This window comes from Panulirus ornatus, chromosome 68, assembly GCF_036320965.1.
Source record: "Panulirus ornatus isolate Po-2019 chromosome 68, ASM3632096v1, whole genome shotgun sequence".
NCBI lineage: Eukaryota > Metazoa > Arthropoda > Malacostraca > Decapoda > Palinuridae > Panulirus > Panulirus ornatus.
The window spans coordinates 7,717,955-7,741,516 of record NC_092291.1 but is presented as its reverse complement, the minus strand read 5'-3'; the positions used below and the strand labels follow the sequence as shown (position 1 = coordinate 7,741,516).

At 41.6% G+C, this 23,562-nt stretch overlaps 1 long non-coding RNA gene across 1 annotated transcript in view; it reads right to left on the bottom strand.

The window, feature by feature from the left end:
* LOC139747236 (uncharacterized) overlaps window positions 1-19,145 on the bottom strand; it is a 117,480-nt gene extending 98,335 nt beyond the window's left edge. The window contains exon 1 of the long non-coding RNA XR_011712358.1: window positions 19,012-19,145. This is a non-coding gene — a long non-coding RNA (uncharacterized lncRNA). The remainder of the gene's footprint in view (window positions 1-19,011) is intronic.
* Between the last annotated feature and the right edge of the window lie 4,417 nt (window positions 19,146-23,562).

Sequence of the window (23,562 nt, the reverse complement as noted above, 5' to 3'; positions counted from 1 at the left end):
TTCTCTGAAGGCCGGGAGCAGTGTCTGAAACTGAGGGATATGGCGCTGGCTTCCTCTTCCTCCTCTTCCTCCTACCCTGGCAGAGTCCGGACAGACTAACTCACTCTCTCCTGTGCAACAAAGTTGGTGCGTTCGCATACGCGATCCATTTTGGATACCTGGGTCTGCGTTTTTGTAAATATGGATTTATTGTGGCGGGATGAAAAACCAGTACATACTTTCTTGCCATAATAAATCAGTTATCCTACAAGCATTTATCTCCGGCTGAATCAAATTATGGATACAATATATGACAAATACAGGCACAATAAGTCATAATCCATCTTACATCCAGTGACTAATATCGTTTCCTTTGCTCTCAGTATCATTCATTATAAGATATTGAGAACTATATTAGTGCTAGAACGCTCATCTCACAAACGGAAGACCCAGGTTCGATTCCAGTCCAGGAACATCACACTGAAAGTTGGATTCTTCTATGATCATCATGAATCATTGTGACAATGGACTGCAGTTCCCTACCTACTTCAGTTCCTCTGAAGTGTATCATGGCGGAAATACATTTGATAAATGCTATTTCGATATGGGAATCGTGTTCTATAATCCAAAGATTAAGGTAAGAAATAATCTATAATTCACAAGATTTTTGAGGAGATAATGATGATCCTTACATTCAATTGAAGGACAGCATATCTATTATTTGGTTTTGGCGTAAAAAAAGAAAAAACCTCGTATGGGAAGCGAGGATGCGAGGTTGTGTAGACTACTACAGCGTGGATGCAGATGAGAATGAAGACCAAGCTACTGTGTTGTTAGCATCATGACAATGTCAGGGAGGAAGGGACTACCCAATGCTAATAACGTGGGTTGACAATGAAAATAAAAATTGATAATCAAAGAGGTCGGAAAATGGATTAAGTAGTTAAGTCTCGATCGTTTTTGTCACGATTTACGCTGGTGATGGGGAATCAGATCCTACAATGGTGTGTGTGTGTAGGTGTCACATATGACTGTATCCTGTTCCCAGTTGGGTTCGACACCTGTGCAGACCGCTGGAGAAAGAACCTTCCTCAGACCTCACCACAGGGATGAACGCTGGAGCGAGACTATAATTGATACGGTCAGGTTTACTGACGAACAAGGAGTCGGCCAGCAACACAGACGATGGTCTCCAGCGAATGGTATAGGTCGAGTTAGCAAGTTGTTTTCCAGATGAAAGACGACGTGACCGAAAGTAGATAGGGTTCGAAGGAAAGGATAAGGACACGCACACATACAAGCCAAGACATATACAAAAGCAAACATTCACACACACACACACACACACACACACACACACACACAGGCCGCCTGCCTCGGCTGGTGTGACTGCAAACGTGTAATTTGGTGTCCCTCCCTGGTGTGTGGTGCGGCACCATAGGGGCGTAAGCCACCCGCGTCCGCTGGTGTGGTGGTGGCGGCGAGAGGGTCTGTGCTGACGTTAGGGCTGGTGATGTTGTTGATGTTGACTGTGATAGTGATGCATGTATATGGTTTACATAGAACATCTCACTTGCAATAAGCAATACATGAAATAAGAAATAGAGAGGGTGGGGAAAAAAGGGAGAAAGCCAATATACGCGTTACAAAATATTACCTGAACACATTACAGTCGGTATCCTACATCACAAAACTATAGAGCAGAGAAAAATGTTTGCAACTAAATCTACGGCCATGTAAACAAACAGATTCCAACACAAAATCGATGGAACGATTGGTGGATGTTTGATATGAATGATGGATACACACCAAGGACACACCTGGATTTACTTCTCCATTTATAGCTCAGTTTTCGAATCTTTCATCTCGCAGGAGCCACAGAATCCTCGAGGTTTACTATTTGAAGCCATAAATTAGGTGTCAAGATGTTCTAGATTATTCATGATAAAATTAGATCCCAAACGAAGTTCCCTTTCCGTATCACAAATGTTTGAAAGTGAATCTTTGGTCGACGGATTGTGCTCCAAGACAGTCATGACTTCTCCGTACACTTACAATTGCACATCACTTGAACAACCCTGGGATGAGAAGAAACTCAACTTAACTCACTTAAACGTAGGTTTGTACACGTCTCTGTATCGTAAACAAACAATCTGTAATATTCATCAGGGCGCACTTCGTGGCCACTCAGGTAAACCAGGAGGTCATCAGCATAGCTAGAAAAAACAAAACACACAAACATGTGCTGCCAATATAACACTTAACTTTACACGTTTTAAATTTCCAACTTGAAAAAAAAAAAATCAATACAAGTTGTAGAGGAAAAAGTACCCCAAAGTGATCCTTAAGGAACACCATTTCTTGTACAGAAACAGTTAAGCATTACTTTAGCTTTACATAAGCTTCACAAAGTTGATCGGATATTAAGAACGACCAGGTTGAAAACTTCAACACTTTTACCGAGTGACGTTAGATGAGGTAAACTTAACCAAATTCAGACGTGTTAAAGAGCATCATTCCTCTGCGTCAGCGACATGCGAGTGTGGAATATGGAATGAGGTCATTATGGAAAGGTGCGAGATAGGTCCTCGCCATCGTTTATGGTTTTATAGCTCCCGACTCGTTTAGCAAGGCAATCATGAACAAGACATTGATTTATGTCAGACCTGCCTCCACCGTCTTTTAAGCCGAAAGTTAAACTCACTGGGGGCAGCCAGCCTCTTCACCACAACTATTCATCTTTTCAGGGTAAAGGAACGTGATGGGCAAATCATAGTCAAGATCACAGCACAAGAGGTTGGCACTACAGCCACAAACAACCATATGGTGAACACTTTACGTCAACTGTGGAACTCAAGCTAAAACCTTCAACAATTATGCGTGCATGGTTACCACACTTGATTCATGAGTCATGCAGGCGAATCTTCTGCCACCGTCACTCCTTATAAGCGAGAGCAACGGCAGATGTTCAGCTGAACCTTCTACTGACTGAGTTGACCTTACGATAGAGTCTTGCCCCCACATCATCTTCCCCAGATCCAGAGGACGTGAACTTGCTTAGTTTACCCTCACAGATACACTGTCCTTGCCATCCCTCAGGAAAGCTGCAGTGCAAGTCTTGGATATAGTAAAAGATTTAACTTCGAGGATTACGATGGTGGCGGACGTTGGTGATGATCATATCTGTGATGTCAGGTTCTGGTGGAGTGTTATTGTACTTCTAAACACAATGTTGTGGATGGGTTTTGATGATGTATCTTGTGTGGGTCACAAGTAGGTCATCATAATGTTAATGAGACAAATCATGATGGTAATAATCGCCACAATATTGATGTTGTCAATACATGTATTTCCCCTGTGTTGTGCTGGTTAGGGTTGTACCTCCCTCAAAGTACAGGATATAGGATGATGATTGTCTGTGCACGTCTGTCAATTTGTCTGTTTACTGTATAACTGAAAAAAATAAAGTGAAGACCAAAGTTTAGGAAGATATCGCCAATTAGAAGACAAAATAGATTAAAATATTTCAATTTTTCATGATATATATATATATATATATATATATATATATATATATATATATATATATATATATATATATATATAATTATGTATAAAATATATATGTAAATTATATATAGAATGTGTGTATATATATATATATATATATATATATATATATATATATATATATATATATATATATATATATATATATATATATACTGGACTTTAAAAGCCTTTAGATCCTCTTGTCTTCCTGTTTGCTTCATTGTTCTCGTAACTCACACACGACCTGTTAGAAAATGTTAATGCTTAATGTTTGCTCTCATAGTGACAGATCTTAATCCTGTTTCAAGCGTCGAGGGAAAAAGATGCATCACACTAAATTCAACCATGTGGAAGTTATTGAGTGATGCCCCTCTTACCCCGAACGGGTTCACAAGACCAGATCCAATTTATTGCCCAGAAACGAACAAGTACACCATGTGTGGAATTCTAATTGAAGAAAACTGAAAATACTCCCCACAGCTAACAAAGAACACTCGCTCTATTTGATGTAACAGCTATAGAAACGCTTCCTTGAATCTAGTTAGCCACTCGGCCCATAAAGAAACAAGCGAGCTGAACATATTTCACGGGAGCCAGCACTTACGCTTCATCCCGATGACAAGAACTGGTTCTGGCTTTAGTTTGGCTGACAAATTGTTCAAGTGACAGAGCCAACCAAACACAATTATATTTCACAGTCGAAGACCCGCTCTCCCGGGCGCTTGGCTCGCGTGCCCGTTTTCTTTTGTTTTAGGGGGCACTATATTATTGCTCGTCTGCCATTACAATCTGTCGCATCCCCATCACCTCTGCAGTTCTTCGGATGAAATATTCGGAATATCTATTGTAGCAGTTTTCCTCTAATTACAAAACCTATATTAAGAGAGTTTAAGGCTGTTGAATGAGTGAAGCGAGCGAAGATTTTTGAAAAAAAATCTCGACATACCCGGGCGAAATATTACCCCTAGCGATAAGTTTGATGCGTTGCGTTGAGACAATTTATTACGTACCAAATGGATTGTAATGAGAACCAAGGATTGTCAGGCTCTTTTCAGAGAGTTTCGTTTTGTATTTAAGATGTCAACATTTGAGATACTGATCACCCACACTCGAAAGTTGAGGAGGGTTTTAAGTATTCTCTCAGCGTTTCGTTACCTGCAGAAGACTCACTTTCATTGTATACTATAGTTACTTTAAGCGACACTGCAGACTGTGGAAGCAAGACCTTCATTACACTCGGTGATAAGGCAAGAAGTAACAGTTTGTTTGGGTGTGGTTATCTTTGACAGCCTAGAATCAAGAGGCATTAATAGTATTCCATCAGGACTACATACGTTTCCCCTTCACTGTTATTGCCATGATGGATGATTCCACCTATCTTTGATCGATTCTACTTATCAGAATATACCGTATGATAATCACAATATGGCGATGAGAACATACAGTAAGATGCATCACATCATAACACAGAGATTATACAGTATGATACAATACAATATGACGTTAAGATTATACAGTATGACGTTAAGATAATACATTATGATACATCATAACGCTGAGATTATACAGTACGATATATTACATTATGACAATATTATACACTGACACATCACATTATAAAGCTTTCCATTTGAGCGAGTAAACTTCATGTTGGACTTTATCTAAACTGTTCAGGTCATGCTTTATTTGACCATATACTTACAATCTCGTCTGGACAAGTATTCATTTCCTTCTTAATGATATAGACAAGTAACATTCCGTACAACAGACTATCCAAACGTTAACTGATTATGTTCAACCAAACGTTAATTGAATAAGTTTAACCAAACGTTAATTGAATAAGGTTAAGCAGTACAAACGATGACAAGTTATACCTAAAAGAACAGGAGAGACGCGAGACAACCACGTATCCACGAAGATAATCAAGACCTTTACCGGCAGCAACACCAGCAGGAGGATCCTACCATCATTAGCGACACGTTAATATGAACTCCTGCTGATCATGTCATAAAAGGAACAGCAGCAACACAAGTAAATGATTAATATAAACGCACTTTAATCACAGAAGACAGACAAGCGTAGAGAGAGCGAGTAAGAAAGAGCGAGCAGTAGCTGCTTTTCGTAATAATCTTCATTGTATATCAAAATATCCAATGATGATACCTGTTATAACGAGAATTACTCTAACATTAATTTTCAGCAAATAACGAAGATTAATACCATCTGTCACAGCACTGACAGATAAGCTCCCACATCCATGTATGCATGTAAACAAACAGACGGAAAGCAAACACGTATTCACACACACACACACACAAGATGCATAAAGTGCACATTCACCAAAATTACTAGTCCCCACAAAAACTACTAATAATACATCAATCACTCGACAACATGTCTGGAGAGATGATTATCCTCGGGGCAAAAAAAAAAATAAAACGCATAAAAACTACTTCACATTATTCTGGATATTTTCACGTCTGTATTAAATCCTTGAACCTTGTGTTATGATGCCCCACATCTAGTCCTTGCAACACCATCGGAGATTTCAAATTACGTGCTTCTCACTTATGGTATGACGAGATGATGTGATGCCCTTGGGTATAGACCAACAGACCAGGGCACATAGTAACAGATTAAGGTACACATCAACAGATTATGGTATCAATAGAATTCAGGGTACAGATCAACAGACTACAGTAACTTGGAACAACAAATTCACAGCCAATCAAACCAGTATATCAGGAGAGTAAAGTTAATTCCGTTATGTTGATGCCATCAACTGCCTATGATAGTTAGGGTTTGACAAACCAGGAACCAGTAGTTCCTTTAGCACCACAGCAGAATTACAGTTCTGGACTGATTACACAGCAATAAACCCTGGTACAATTAGAAGTAACACTTACAACGTCTTCTTTAAACGAGATCTATACCCACAGAGGAAAAAAAAAATCCTTTGCTCACAATAAGAACACAAATGTACAAAAACTGTTCCTATAAGAAAAACATCGTTAAACAATTAAACAGTCGTTGACCAGACGTAAGCCAAAGAAAATGCCTTGAAGCCAAGTACGTCGTGTGTGGGAATATCTTTGACCAAAGAGCCACCAGATGTATCTGTAGTGATATCTTGGCCAGGCAGCCGCCAAGTGTCGCATCTGTAGCGACATCTTCAGCCAGACGATCGGCAGGTGTCGCATCTCTGGCGATGTCTGTAGCCAGACGGCCGCCAAGTGCCGCATCTGTTGCGACATCAGTGGCCAGGCGACAGCCAAGTGCCGCATCTGTGACGATATCTTTGGCCACACGGTAAAGAGATCGTAATCTTCGCCCGTTTGAAATATCTGGCACCCCGGATGAGTTGATGTTAACAGCGTGTTCGATAGCACACTTAGCCCCAACCCCCGCCAGACACTGTCATCCGTTATCCACCAGTTTGTCAGGAATTTTTCAATCCCTTCATGTTCTTCTTTTCTAGATTTCTTCTCCCCCGCCTTTGATTCATGCTAATCACCCTCGTCCATGTTTGTTCATGTCCGAAGAAGAATGAGAACCTCCCCTAAGGGAACGGGCGCAAGGAAATGAAATATGAAAATGAGTGGGTAAATATATAAAGCCGGCTCAGCACCTTGGCAGCGCATAATAGCCCTCTAAGGCACTACTTAGTGTCATGGTCGGGCATCTGGCTTCTGTCACCCACACCAATTAGTAAGCCCGAGGAACCGTGCGAAACTTTGCCCCAAGTTACTCGTCGTACATCACCAAAGGCATTTTACTGCCTCTCTAAAACACCTCTGCCTGCTCGATTTAAATACGAAGTGTCTTGACGATATGCAAATTGGTCTGAGTTATTATCAAAGATTATATTAAGCAGACAGGCATATAATCACTCAAGGGATAATTCATCTCCGCCAACTCAAGGCCCATGCGTCAGCCAGAGCTGCTCATAAAACCTCTGCAGATATGGTCTTCTTATAACGCCCGATGCTAATTTCATGTAATTGGTTCTCTCTATATTTTACGGTTCCGATGAAACATTCACATCAGGGATCACGAAGCCTCTATAATACGATTTAAAAGAACGATTAAGCAGCGTGGAATAACCCGCTAAAGTATAACTAATAGAACGACCGTGAAATTCTTATCGCGAGGCATCTCCAGTTTGCCAACGAGAAGCTACAAATTATCCCGCCTTGTCCCGCGAATATGAGACGGCGCGGAATTTAAACGATCGTCAGATCTTCTTCCCCGTTTAACTGGGTTCTTAGCACCCTCGGCGTGTCTGTCTGTCTGTGTGTGTAACTCCCTCAGCGACGCCTACGTGTACATTATGCGTCAAATTACTGAAGGTGACGAGGCCTTTCCACCAACCCAGGGCCCCGGATACGAGTCTCTCTCTCTCTCTCTCTCTCTCTCTCTCTCTCTCTCTCTCTCTCTCTCTCTCTCTCTCTCTCTCTAAAATCATCAAAGGTTTGATTACGCTGTGGTTATAGAAGATTAATTAGTGATCTACCGCGAAGGATCCCGGCTTTTAGTTAACTCTTTATGATTAATCATGCAAATATACCTTCACAGGTGTTAATCCATTATAACGATACAGATCCATCATGCAGATATTTCACAGCTAAGGCTAATTACCCAGTGTTTCCAGCATAATACATTACTTTTTCTTCACTTATCTAATGAATTAACCTCACCAAGCGATTATTATACGAGTAATGATGCAAATTATTTAATCAACAAATATTATAATCAGTGGACAAACAATATGGGGCATTGTTGGACGAAAAGATTATCTGAGTGTATCCTCTCACCAGGATAACCAAATATGAAGATACTACCCATCTATAGATACTATCTATATACAGATACTAGTCAGATAAAGATAGTACCCGTATAAAGATACTACTCATCGACAAAAAAACTTTCATAACGCGGAAGTTTAGAATAGAGTTTGACGTTCAGTAAATACGCCAATATCGCCAGTATTGCTGTATTAATGGCGTTGATAATGTTTGCATAAATAAAAACTATCTTCCGAGTACCTGTGACGAGATGTAGCCATTATGGCAGGACTAGCGCGTAATGCTCACCACAACATAATCTAGAGTTATGAAGAACGAGACAATGTTTGTGGACTGAAAGTTAACAGCCTTAGTGTGGGTGAGGTAGAAATACGGCTATCAGGGACAAGGGAATAAAACTCAACAGCCACAGGATTGCTGGTTAAAGAGAGAGAGAGAGAGAGAGAGAGAGAGAGAGAGAGAGAGAGAGAGAGAGAGAGAGAGAGAGAGAGGTTGATGTGCTGACCCAAGTGCATAACGCAACTTAGCTCACCTTTCTCAATAAAGAACACGTCTCCTACTTGTATAGGTCCAACATCCCGGCACACAGGACGACACGGATATCCGCTAGAGGGCTGAAGCAAGTGTCGGGTAACCCCGTCATGTCTGACATCAAAATCGAAAACATACCAAAAACGAAATACTTCCGTGCCACACCCAGAGTGGCATAGACCAGAGGGAGGCGCTGGCAATGAGGCACTAAGGACCGGGTCATTAAGTGGAGCTGGAGGTGGTCTTGGCTGCTTACTAGCGAGGGTGGAGCGATGCTGCTCTCTCAGACCAACAACAACATATAAACAGCTTTAGATTAATGTTCACTGGAGAATTACCTGCCCTGAGTTATAAAACTCTCTCTCTCTCTCTCTCTCTCTCTCTCTCTCTCTCTCTCTCTCTCTCTCTCTCTCTCAAGTCATCGTTTGTCTTTCAGGGCGTCGCAAAGATCATCAATATTCAAGAAGTCATCACAGCTCTACTGATCACTCCTTATATTCACAACTTGGCGTCATTCCTCCCTTGGATCTCCACGTCAATTTACCAATAAATTTGATTGTCTTCGCGGCTGATCAACCTTCTCTCCACGACCCCGTATGCATTTCACTCATAACCAAGACGAGTAAGGAAGTCAATCTGTTGTTGTGGTCGCCATTGTTGTTCTTTGAGAGAAATAGAAATACAGGTATGAGCACAAGTCTATGGGAAAGACCAGTAGATTTTCACACTTTCTAAATCGGAATTTAGAAGTAAAAACACATGGCCCACATTGCTTTTAAGACTACTTGTTGTTTGGCATCATGTGATTTATGAACCTTCTTTCGCCGGAACTCAAACATGACCCCGTGTGACTCTTCTTGAGTTTGTAACCTTCTCTCTTATTTGTTTGCAGAGCATGTGTGAGGATTGGTACGAGTCGGTGTTGAAGAGGAGTCCATCATCTATTGCTTTAGTTGGGGGTGACCATGATCAAGCAATGAAGCACATCTAACCATTCAGCACCCCTGACTACGCACGTAAATAATGGTTATCCAACCATAAAGCAAGTGCAAGTTTTCAAGTTATCTGTGTCACCCACTATCCCCTCAGACAGTGAAGTCTAACTTCTCCTCCTTCTGACCCTATACTATCTACCCCTCAGACCCTCTTCTTCTACATCTTATCTACCAAAGGCCAATAAACCCGGGAGTCTGGCGTTGGCAAAACGACACACACACACACACACACACACACACACACACACACAGTCTTCACAGGAAGCCATGATGTCAACCGTGACAGCCTACACTAACCAGGCTCTCCAGAACAACGCGCAGGGACAATAGATTACCCAATTAGAATTCCTTGCAGCGCCACTCACTAGTTTTCATTGGACGTTTACAGAGATGGGGTGATGTGTGACGAATTTTCATAAGGTATTTCACAGTCTCTGGCTTCCCTCAGCCACGACGTGGAGGAAGCAAACATCTTTTTCAACAACTCATTATCAAATATACATTTTATTTTGCTATTCTTGTATAATAAATTTCTACTTTATCTAAAGGATTGCGAGTATCTTCCCGACTCCAATACATGTCATCTAAAATACTTTATTAAACAGATATTGAAATTTAGGAGTTGTGGCCTTTGCAGAATCTTTCCTTGCAATTCTTTATCATATTAATGGATTAATCTTTCCCGTGTTTAAGTTGTTCAGACGGTAGTAGCGCACATTTATCCGTATGATCAGGTACTCGGAGGCAGTAGCCGGTAAACGACCACAACGTGCAGGAGCGAAGAATGAAAACGTCTCGTTAAACGCACCTCTTTTACGGAGCCCCAACGACAGCTTCGGCAAATGTCTTGTTGACACCCATACTTCATCTTCAGGCCACTAGATGGCAGGAGCAGTATTGCTACCTTGCTTAAAGAATGTTAATATTTTCAAAGCAACTGTATATTGTTACAACAGACAGTAACAACCGATTGTAGAGATAGGATACTGTATCTTTTGAGATGATACGATGTCGAGGGATGAGTATGGCATTCCTTAGATATACGAGACTGAAACGAGGTTATGGCAAGAGTGTCTTCGAGGGCGGGGCCTAGACAGATATTCATGGTCAGTCAGAGGTTGCATCTCTGCAGAGCAGCAACTCAGCGGTGCAGGAGATTACTACACAACCACAGACTGCTGGCCCAGGAGGCCATGACTACGATAGTTCCTGCCGACAGTCAGCCCAGCGGGTTAAAAGACCGCTACAGGATAGCAGCCCAACGGTTCTACACAGCATTTACTGCCAGCTACCAAGCCAGTGGGCCTATGTTACTCCTATTACCTACTGAAAAATGTCAAGGACGTCAGAAAATATGCTGTTAATGTCCTACTTACGTACAACCACAGCGGATCTTTGAAAGTCAACATACAACATACATGATCAAAGTAACTTGACAAAGCCGTTTACCTAAATATTAGGCCATGACACGCTTCGACTCGCCAGTACTCGAGGAAAACATTATCTTACAGTCCTATTCACAGCCGAGCCTCAGAGGCTATTCTGTGGTCACCCCTGGCCACTTCATGTGCCATAGTTCAGCCTACAGACAGCTAGCCGCACTGCATATACCACATTAGGTAGGTTTTACCAATCCTAACGATACATCCTTTATATCGATTCACTCAACCATGAATGTCTTATCTTAGGGTAGCATTGCACCATAAAGAAGCACAGTATATTTATACACACTGTATCCGCGCACTCATTCCTTACACACATTAACAATATGAACGCACTCACCGAATCCATGAAGTTGTGTTAAAAGCAATATATCTCAAAGTAATTAGGAAGCAACAGACGTAAGTATACCAGGAAGATGGATGGCCTCAGTGCATCTGGAGGCGATAAATGCCTCGAGTGAGTCATGTAACATAAGACATAAAAGATGGTCGAGAAGAGACGAAAGTTAACACAAGATATAACACCCTCCTCCCACCCGCTGTACCCTCCACTTCAGCCATCCTCCTCCCTGCTTCCTCTACACTAACTAAGACCACTTCCTTTCATCTTATACTTTCACAACGGCCGTATTGAGAGTATATTCCTAAATCATCCGTTTAACAGAATCTAGTCCCCATAGAAATCGAAATTCCCTTGGAATTCGAGGCTATACAAGGAAAAATAAAAATTCACCCAACGGGTCTCGAAGTAGCAGGGAAAAACAGATGCCCTCCACCGATATGGAGAGCAAGCGTCGCTATATTTTCCGAAAATGATGCCGTCTACGCGAGGCCCCAACATTGTGGACTGGCTGGCACTGCTTTTGCTGTTCATGGTGGAAGTTATTCACAGCTTACACCTCAGTGCTGTCTCTAAGAATCCGGGTCTGTGGAAAGATCGAAGTCTACTAGATCTTGAATATCAAAATTACTGGTCTAAAAGAAGTTCTCACGTCGTATATTAAAAGAAATTCTTTATTCTTTTGAAAATATTAAATTCTAGATTGTTATCGATTCATGGTGGATGAATCAATGTAGATCTGTTCTGTGATATCAGTGTTACTCTTGGAGTACTATCGACCTCTAGGTAGACTGGTCTGGTAGTGACAGCCAGTTGATTGGTTAGTTGTTTGGGTTTTAAGTCAAGGGCAGCCAGGGTCACGGAGGCTGTCAACGTCATGTTAAAAACACTAGTCGCCAAAACCATCGACACATTCTACAATATATATATATATATATATATATATATATATATATATATATATATATATATATTCCTTGCCTTAATTCAAACCAGTTTCTTCCCTGTGTCGCGATTAGATCAAAGAAATCACGAAAATTAGCAGGCAATTAGAATTCTTGGACCGTGTGCTAAGTGTTCCCCATGCAGGCTCCCCTGCACATTGCTTCCCCGACGATAGCAAAATAGAGTCATAATGTCAGCTTGATTGCGTACGTTGTCACCCACACGACGGATGAGCCGACTAATTAGCATAATATATTTCCCAGCAGCTTCGCCAGGGCCACGCCCACCGTGCCAGCCGACACGCCCTACCCCAGAACCACACCCACAGGACAAGAGGAGGAGGAAGGTGATGAACGAGCAGGTGGAAATGGAGGGACCAAGACCCTACTCAGATTTCAAGGAGTTTGTCTTAGATTAATGTTACTAGTTAGTCAGGACGCAGCTGCGTGTGGACGAAGGAAGTAGGAGGGGCGCCTGGAGAGAGTACCTGCTTACTCAAGGACTGGCTTAAAGTACCAACGGCAGGGATAGCGCGTAGCGTTCACCGCAAGGATGACTAGAGTTACGTAGAATGAATCGGTGTGAGTAACACCCTGTCATATGTCAGATGCGAGACGAAGAGACTGTGTGCTTGTCAAGGCCAGCAACCCAGCGTGTGACCAAGGCAGAGAGAAAAGATATCAACCTAGGCCGAAGAAGTGAACCATGACAGCTCCTGAAGCGCTGGCTCGCTGCGCAGCCATACCTCATCCTCCCGATCCCCAGTTGAACAATACCGGTAACGTCCGTCCCTGATCGGTGGCTCCCTACCACCCACAACCTACCAGCGATGGTCTGCGGTGGAGCTTTGGTGTGAAATAGATGGAAAAGTGGGAGTTAGCCGGAGGGTTGTTGTGATGAATTTATGGGAGGGACGGCACGAGTTAGAGGTGGTGGAGAGGGCGTGGTGTGGTGGAGAAGCGCCACCCAAGGACCAGGAAAACGACTAAAATATAGTCTAGCGTCTTGGTGTACAGTGAAGTTTAAATACATTTATCATGTGCGTGTAAGAAAGACGTTAAGTAACACATAACAAATGCATCTCTATGATATATAAAGATCACGAGCATCATCGTGACCCTATTGCATATATGGCTCCCTTACAGTCCTATATGTATCTAAACATCTTTACCACATCTCAGAATGAGGAAACAATCAGTCATTAATCAATGGTGCCAAAAGGTAGTTTCTACTTACATCTCTTTATGATGCCACTTACTTCCCCTTGTTCAAGCTCAAAATGAAATATCCCTGCAATGATGTAATCCATAACCATACCCTTCCCTCTACCATGGCAACCTCAGGTAAACTATGTTTCACAACACCTGGGGTTGTTGTAGAGACGCTGTGCTTAATTTCCTTACGAGCAACTTTTTCGCATCACGAAGGCCCTTGCTCGTCTCATGTGCGCGGGGGTTCTTCCTTCACCTCTGTATTAACCAGAGTGGAATCGAAAACCTTCAGTCTCAATTGTCGAGGCATCACCTCTTACCAACCACTCTCTCTGACAGTCCTATATGCCCTATACATATATTCTTATATTCTGTTCACCTGCTCTGGCCAAGAGAGGGGCATGTTTTGCTCATGCCATGTCTGTCACTGTTAGAAAACACACGTACAGCTGCAACACACACACACACACACACACACACACACACCAAAAAACAGCCCTCCTAAACTCTCCGTAAGCAGCTACAGTCAACCATAAATGTTAATTTACGTCTCACGGTTCTCGCTCGCTCGCTAATTCGTGTGTGGGTCGATGGTGGCGAGAAATTCCTTTAGGTTGGCAGGTATGGTACCAATTGGCAGGCAGGGCGAGGGGCGTATGGCCCAGGAACAAATTATTTCTTAACGACATCCATCCGAGATCTCTTAGAGACCTCCTTACATGCCTCTGTAGACGGGAGAGATATGATGGTCCGAAGGGAAGACGGAGGTCAGAGTGGCAAAGGGGAGGTATGGAAGTGGTGTTGGAGGGAGTAGGTGGTAAAGGGGAGGTAGAGAAGTGGTGATAGAGGGATTTGATGGCAAAAGGGAGATGTAGGGAGAAGTGGGGTGGGGTTGCAAAGTTGGATGGGAAATAGAGGAAGGGGAGGGACAGGGTCGTGGGAAAAGTGTGTGTCACGAAAGGGAAAAGATGGATGGTACAAACACAAATGGGAAGGATGTGTTGCGAGGGTATGAAGGATGTGCGTAGGGGGTTTAGGAAGACATGTAGGAGGGTTGGGGCGTTAGGAGGGCGTGAAGATATGTGAGGAGGGGTTGCGGAGGACGTGAAGGATGAGTGGATTACCAGAGCGAGGCTAAGATGTTGAAGATGACAGATCGAGGCTTTCAATGTCATATACCTAAAGACCGAGCCTATAACAACCCTAAACTACCATACACAGGAATACTGGACAATAATGATACCAAAATTTTCACTTTTGTCTTGAAATGATTACCTGCCTCGTCCGTCAGCTGATTATGTACCATTTTAAACACTTCAAGGGAAACACAAAAGTAATTGGTTGTAATAAAAACAAAGGATTATCAGTTGAAAGTCATAAAAATTTATGTAGCGCACCTGACGGGAGATTGTAAACACCTTAACACGTAATATTTTTGCTATATCCTATAGTGGAATGTACGTACATTTGCGATTTTCATTTTACGTTTGGAGTATGAAGATTAAAGGTCATGATGTACGTAAAAGAATTAGATACGATTTTTTTAACTTCGAATATAATTGATGTCCTCCTCTCAGGTAAATACAATCATAGATAAACGATAACCAATTGATTCGTTAACCTAAGAGGCGATTTATTGATTCTCTTTATAGATCTGCGATGCACTGCCTTGGGAAACCTCATGCAAAAGGATCTCAAGAATTCGAATATTTCCTTCAGCTACGTGCATTATCGCAGGACATACAGTACAAAGAAGATATACAGCTCAGAGAGAACATAGGATACAGGAGACCTACTGGCCTCCACCGAGGTTAAAAGGTATAACGGGTTCATGCGAGGTGTCCTACTGGTGGTGTGTTCCTTGGTATCGCTGCTCTGAAGATGACCAAACGAGGTGTTGAGAAAAGTTGCTGTTGGTAGGTGTGTACAAACTTTGGTAGGTGTGTAAAAAGAGGAGAGAACAAGTGTAAGGTGTGTAGAAGAGAACGGGTGTGGAGTGTATCCACAGATACGTACTTGGGTGTGGATAAGGACATCTGTGGGTACAGGGGAAGTCAGGTGGAACTGCAGAGCGAGGAACAGCTACAGTTGTGATGGTCGATATGTGTACCCAAGTTTACTTCTTGGATCTCGCGTCGCAGGACAGTCTTAGACGAGGACACTTTTCTACAAACATTTATGTGGTTCCCTCTTGACTCCACCGACCCCACCTTCTAACCCCACTCTGCCATCTGTATAACCTTTCTTAAGCCCTTGAACCTCACCAGGAATCTCTTTGCAAACCCCTCACCCTAAGCACTTTTTTCGCGCCCTATTTTTTTCCCACCACTTCTCATAGACCATTACCTCCCACATCCCCTAGATACCTCGCCACCCCTTCTAACCCTGCACCCCACCCGTGACACCCCCCTGTGACACCCTCTGTGACAACTCTCCCCTCCCCCCCTCTCGTAACACCCTCTTCCCTCTGGCTAATTGCAGGAGCGAGCGACGCCCCCGGGCACCATCACTGACATAATGATGTACGATGGCGTCACTGTCGCCACATCCTCCCTCCCGCACCATCTTCACCCCTGCCACATGTGCCACCACCACACCACCTCCGCCACATATCGTATAGCCAGCAGCGTAAACTGTTAAACAAAAGACGGGTTACCTTCTCTTTACAATAACGTAGTGAATTCCTACATAACACATTGTTCAGATCTGGTCACCAAACTTGATCAAAAACGAAAGAAAACTAGAGCCAATACAAATAAGAGCAACGAAACTCATTCTTCTTCTCAGGAACAAACCTTTTGAGGAAAGAGTCGTCGATCTGAATCAGTATTCAGAGGATAGTTATATGCTTTCAATGTACTTAATGATTATGTTCTTATGGCGACAAATATCAACACATTTAAATCGCGACTCCGTAAATTCTTTGACGACATCAATTACCACTGAATAAGTTTTAACAACGATAGGACAATTTCCACGCATCCCACCTTTTCACTACAGAGAATTTGAGACATCAGTACTTAATATCTAGATAATCCTGCTGCTTACTGTAGAGCAGAGGATGTTTTTCCATTCAACTTTCCTACAAAATTTCCGCCAGTATACTCTGTCCATGGTGTTTCCTCATAGTTATCTTCCTACGAGCTAGTATGCCGGAGGATATAGGTGGAGGCCATCATAGTCAAAACCACCACCACCACATCTATCACCACCACCAACACCACCATCGCCACCAGCTGGCAGCCATAATTGCGACCAACAACATTTGTCATTCTCATTTTTTTTCCCTCCTGTTTCCCGAGGGTTTAGCGAGACGATACACTTAAAGGGCGTCTGTCAGTGAGGGTATTATGAGCGTAGGACTCACTCACCAGTGGGTAATTCGCGACAATATACTGGTCTCTGAGGGTCTTAACCCACTCAGGAGTGACGCACTTAAGCTTTTCCCTACCTGAATAAGCTTCAAGCTTGGAGAACCTTAGAAAGAATTTGTACTTTTTTTAAAACTGACGATATGTATATACTGATGATTAATTAATAGTAATCACGTTACATATCATCAAGTGTGGTGATAGACTGGTATACTGTCCCCTTGAGCACGACGGTACGACCCTTCGGTACGACAGTACGACTCAAACACGACGGTACGACCCTTCGGGCACGACGATGTGACACTTCATTACGTTGGTACGACCCTTAGGCACAACGGAATGATCCTTCAATATAATGGCCAAGCCTTTGATCTAACCCTTAGAGGGTAAGATCAAAAACGAAGACATCATACGCGGGAGTTGCACCGTCATACTCAAAGATCGTACCGTCATGATCAAGGATCGTACCGTCATGATCAAGGATCGTACCGTCATGATCAAGGATCGTACCGTCGCGCTCAAAGATCGTACCGTCGCGCTTAGAGACTTAGCGACTCAGTCAACCAAAGTTCCGAATTCTTTCTCGGAACTCCGTTTGGCGGGTCTGGCGGGAAAAGGAAGCCAGACGCTAATAATTTCCCGCCAAAGTCCTGTCTTGCTACTTCTTAATGGCGGGTTTTGGCGCGCTACGAGGATTTGAAGGGTATTCATCAGTCACGCTGGTCGGCGTTGCGAGCGGCACCTCCGTGTGCCAACAGCCTGATGGATCACTCAACACAGTGATGAACTGCTCGAGTCTTTCTTATTATCGTACCAGACTGGCCGGATCGTCCGGTTTTTACTTCAAAACTTTTTTATCGACTCATTCTCTTAGCCTTTGGTGATACGTGTGTGTGTGTGTGTGTTACGAGGAGAGAGTTTACAATGGTGTTACCTCGTCTCTTAATCTTGTGTATGTGTACCATGTATTTACGTCTGTACACACACACACACACCAGCCTAAGTCAGTAACCCATTTAACAACTAGCTCCTGGGGGAAGGATGAACATGGACTGGGTATGAGCCTACTGTCGCGCCCAGAATTCAAACGCAGGTGGGCGCTACGGTGATAACTCACAATCAGTAACGCCGACCATTACACCACGGAGGCCCGCGTATGTGTAGAAAACATAGTCAACTTAAAATGACATACACTTAACGCACGCCACCATAGTAGACAATGGTCACGAAAGATTCCTTCGTGGATTCTAAAAATTGCAGGATAGACTTTCAAACTCCTAGTCTATCATCCGCTTTTCTATTCCTAGATTCCAACCCCCTTTAAAACATGAAAGATGAAGCGTTTATAAAACCCAAGATACACACATTCTAACACCTCATGCTCAATGTAATAAACTGAATGACCACCAATACAAACAACCAAATACTTTCTCGAGGTGTTCATTGCGATTCTAAAATTATACACGTTCTAACAGTATGTTCCTAGCAGAACGTATATCATATATATATATATATATATATATATATATATATATATATATATACACGAAAAAGATTCACGACACTGATATGCTTGATATCGATGCTAACCAATAATCAAAAAGACGACATACAAGACTTACCACAGTGTTATCACCAATCGTCATCTTCTACGTCCACAACAAAGTTCATTAAACTCACAAACACAGTAATGATACGAACACATAACTTACGTGTAAAGATTACATAAAGAAAACTACAATATGTGAAGTCAATACTTAATGATATACTTCTAGAATCTACCCGTAATTCTAACATTATCAATATATTCTTGACGATATGTACTTAGTCTAACACGTACCTAAGAGGAGAAGCTTCCTTTGCCGAGCGTGGAGAATCCCCATCTGTATAGTAATTCCAGCTTGAATGATCTAACGTTTCCGATACTTATACGAGCACTGTTGACCGCACAGCTCAGAAACACTACGGCCACTGACCCCACTAGGCGATCCAGACCCACAACGCCTCGCGTGTGTTTACAATGTTACCTTCACGACAATTTGGTAGTTTAAAACAACTCGATCAAGTAAGATATATATACGTATAATGTGGTCTTGTTCCTCGTAGTGTTAGTTTAAAGAGAAAATCTTTTTTTCTGTCAATATTCTGAGTATTCTTTGCTCCACATATGAATATGTATATTTGTTTAACACACTCGTTTCCTCTGGCTAAGGCAGATGAACATAATGCCACAGTACCGGAGTTGTAGGGAGGAGAGGGAAGTATGATAATAATCCTTTTTGTTATTGCATTAAAGAACTTGTCTTCCCAGACTCACGATATTGATAGCATCTGAAATATTAAGAAAAATAGCTTTATAATAAACCACAATCGTGTCTACCAAGCGCATCTCCAGGCATTTGCTTTCAACCTTGACGCGATGCTTGAGCATTTAAATTTCAGCGGGGGTCGCGGCGGTCATTTAAACCTGCCTCTGCTCTCCTTGGAATCTAAGTTTTCGTCACATTGTATATCCTTCTTCCTCGTGATCTGATATCGCCAAATATGATCATGTACGCCTCGGAAGGCGTCGTAACGCGGGAGGCGTAGAACCGACGGAAGTGTACCACTGTAGTCTGAGAACAAAAATGATTTTTGTAGGAAGAAAATGAACGAAATGAATAATAGGTTAGTGTCAGGATAATGGATGGTTGGATGAATCTAAAGAAGAACATAGTTCAAAATCGGGAGCTGGCAGATTTTTAAGTCTTCTTCATCATATACAAATTATACGAGACGTGATCCTACGAGTGTCAAACTCTTTCTCCGTAATGTGTATACACCAACTACTAGGTAATTATGTCGTGTCTTTACGTCAGGGTTTATTTCATTTCTTTGGTTAAGATTTTTGGATGTTTCTGTGAGGCAGTAAACGTTGCAAGATATCTGTTTATTCCTGTGATGAGAATGTGAACCACTGGTTTGCTCAAATACGTACAGGAAAATTCAGAATGCACGTAAGGTTCTTTAGGTCTTTAAGTTTAAGAATTAAACTGAAGGGTTGGTCACTTTCCAACATATAATGAGAGTATCTTACATAGAAGAGCATAGATATAATGATCATTATTATCATTATCATCATTATTATTATTATTATTATTAGTAGTAGTAGTAGTAGTAGTAGTAGCAGTAGTAATGGTAGTAGTAGTAGCACTTAAAGAACACAAATATGTTTTCAATACGATTTGTAAGTCTTTTCCTTTTAGGTAAACCGTTTCCAAAATATGGCAGTGATGGCGGTTTCTGGATATCCTTATCAAGATAGAAGATTGATAACAATATCAACCAAAAAGATACTTAAAATTCGAGTGGGTCAGTTCGTGTATGTCTGCTATAACGTCTAATTCTATGTTAGGATGGTTGGCTGCATGGAATTGAGATCTTTCAAATACCAGAGTCACTGCTACGAGAAGAATTCATTATATCAAATGATATTTGAAGGTTATCTTAGCAAAAAAGGAAAAAAAAAAAAACAGTATTACTAGTTTTGGGGAAAAACATGTAGAGATATCATAACTCCGAAAGAAAAATATATTTCGATGAATACATAAATGTGTGTGTGTGTCACTTTCATGCAAGACTTGTCTGTTTTTTACCGTTGGTGATGTATGATGGAAAAACTGGAATGCAATTCTACCGGCTGCCACCACTTATCTTTTTAAGTGGCCGACAATTACAACTGCAAAAACAAGGCCAAAGTGGTTTTCTATAGTCCACATACATATTGCTCCCAAATTTTACTGTTATATCCAAAAACTATTTCGACACTGATGGAACCTGAACACATTTATATTTTTTCCAGTGGATGCTCATATTTTTTGTTTCCTTCTCTTTCATTAGTAAGCGAAATCTGACAATGATTCGTTGTCGAAAAATGTTGATCTATTTCCACGTAACATTTGTAGTTTTTGTTGAGTCAGTTTTAAGCAAATTTCGCTCAGGAATGAGGCACTGTCGTCGAGTTTTTCCGCCATAAAATTGATTCATGTCTCTGTACCAATACATAAATGAATATGACTGTTAAGACGTCGTCTGATCGTGAACATACAACCCCCAACATGGATGCAGTGAGAGAGAATTTGGTCTTTGAATTGTTAAGATCACACGAAGGTGATCAAGTTTTTTCATGTGCATTCGTCCAATGATTATAGGTCATACACACACACACACACACACACACATATATATATATATATATATATATATATATATATATATATATATATATATATATATATATATATATATATATATATATATATATGTATAAAACCCACATCCGTCTAAGAACACACTCAAGTCTATATAACCCTCCCAACCCTGAACTCCCTACTGCACTAACAATGTACTTCACCCCAGAATACTCCCTCCTAACCACCCACCCTAACTCTGCACCCCAGCAGCGCCTCCTCTCCTCCTCCTCCTCCTGTCCTCCTCCTCCTCCTCCTCCTCCTCCTCCTCTTCTTTCTCGTCGTAAAAAAAAAATATACCACCTCCAGCACAACCCCAGCTTCGCCCCATCGTCAGCCAATCGCACAAAAAGCCAGGGTCCAGACCCCTGACCACACATGGTCCATTGATTACCGCTGAGCCCACACCATTCATACTCATCTGAGTACCACCCCTGACTGGTTATAGGCCATCTGATGCTGCCTCTGATGGGCATGTGAGTCTGCTATGGCCTGGTGATCTGATAGAGCGAACGGAAGGGTAACTTTAGCGATATGAATAAGCTTCAGGGAATCGTATTATCATCGGATGAGTGATGGAAATGATAAACTGGAGAGAGAAGAAAATATTCACTTATTGTAATATATTGACCTGTTTCCTGGCTATAAAACTTATAGGATATTATCACTCCAATTCATGGTTTATTTTCCCAAGGAATGAGAGTAGCTTGTATTAGATATCTATTTTCGTTTTTATCAGTATGTGAATATGACCAGTAACTTTATTTATACCTTGTCGAAAAGTGAATGCAGAAAATGATCTGAATTATGATGTTTATTGGTTGATTTTTCTTTCTTAACTAAAATTTATTATCTTTGTTATATTTTCTACTACGTTTGATCAACGCATTCACGTTTGATATCTTAACAAGAGCAGTTAAAGTTAGCAGTGAGAGGAGAGAAAGTCAACCATATTGACTATTTCTTTTTAACAGAAATTACAGGAAAATAATTAGGAGGTAAAGTACCGTCAGCCCTAAAGACGACAGTGTCAGCCACCAAGAGGTCAGCCAGGGTCAGACTGACGAAGGGAAGTGACCTATAGCCTCGACATGACCTCTGACCTCCCCTCCATGATTGGTCCAAGTGCTGCCCTTGTTAAATGGTGTACCGTTACAATTACTGCAGTCTTACTAATTATGATGTTTCCTGTCTTATACGTGTTCCTTTCTTTCGCTTCCTTGTTCTCCTATTTGCATCTCGAGTGTTTTATCTCATGTTTTGCGCCTGTAATCCAGAGTGTATTTTTCATCACTTTGATCTCTGTCATTAAGAGATATTAACCTCCTTTAATCATATGTGGCCTATGAAGTTTTATTATACAAAGCGGCCTATAAAACGTTTAAGAATTTCTATAATCATAATTCAAGCTATCTGTAGTTATATCACAAGGTTTAGATAAGCATAACTACCACTCTGAACACAAGCAAGGATTTGTGGCCGTGTTACAATCCTTATATAAATATTACTGCTTCTCTGAACACAACTCGGGAGCGTCCATAACTGTGCTAACGAGCCTTTGATAAACATAGCTGGCACGGGTACACTAGCCTAGGAGTCCTCAGCTATATTACATGCCTTTGATAAACACAGCTACCAACGCATACGTGATCCCAGAGATCTGTACTTCTGTTACAGGACAAGACTTACATAAATACATCTGCCACCCAGAACATGACCCAAGGATCTATGGCTATGTTACAAGCCCTAAATAAACATAGCTGCCGCCCTCGACACGACCCCGGGGACCCATAGCTGTATAACAAGCCATATATAAACATAAGTGCCATCCTCAACACAACCTGAGAGACATAGTAGTATACCATCATCATCATCATTTCATGATCCACCTCCGGATCTCCACATAACAAACTGTGTCTTCAGTAATAAAGCACTTGTAATAGATGGGTTGGTGTTGATATGAATCAGAAAATTAGGAATCTTAAAATTAAAAAAAAGCAATTATAGAGTAATTAGACAGATGGGATGTACACCTAAAAAAGTTTTCCTTTTCTTTCTTAAAGTGTAATTTTACTAATGACCTAAATCTATGACATGGATCAGTATCTTGTTTAAATGTAAGGTATGAAGTGTTGTTTGTTAACCTCTGCAAACGAACCATA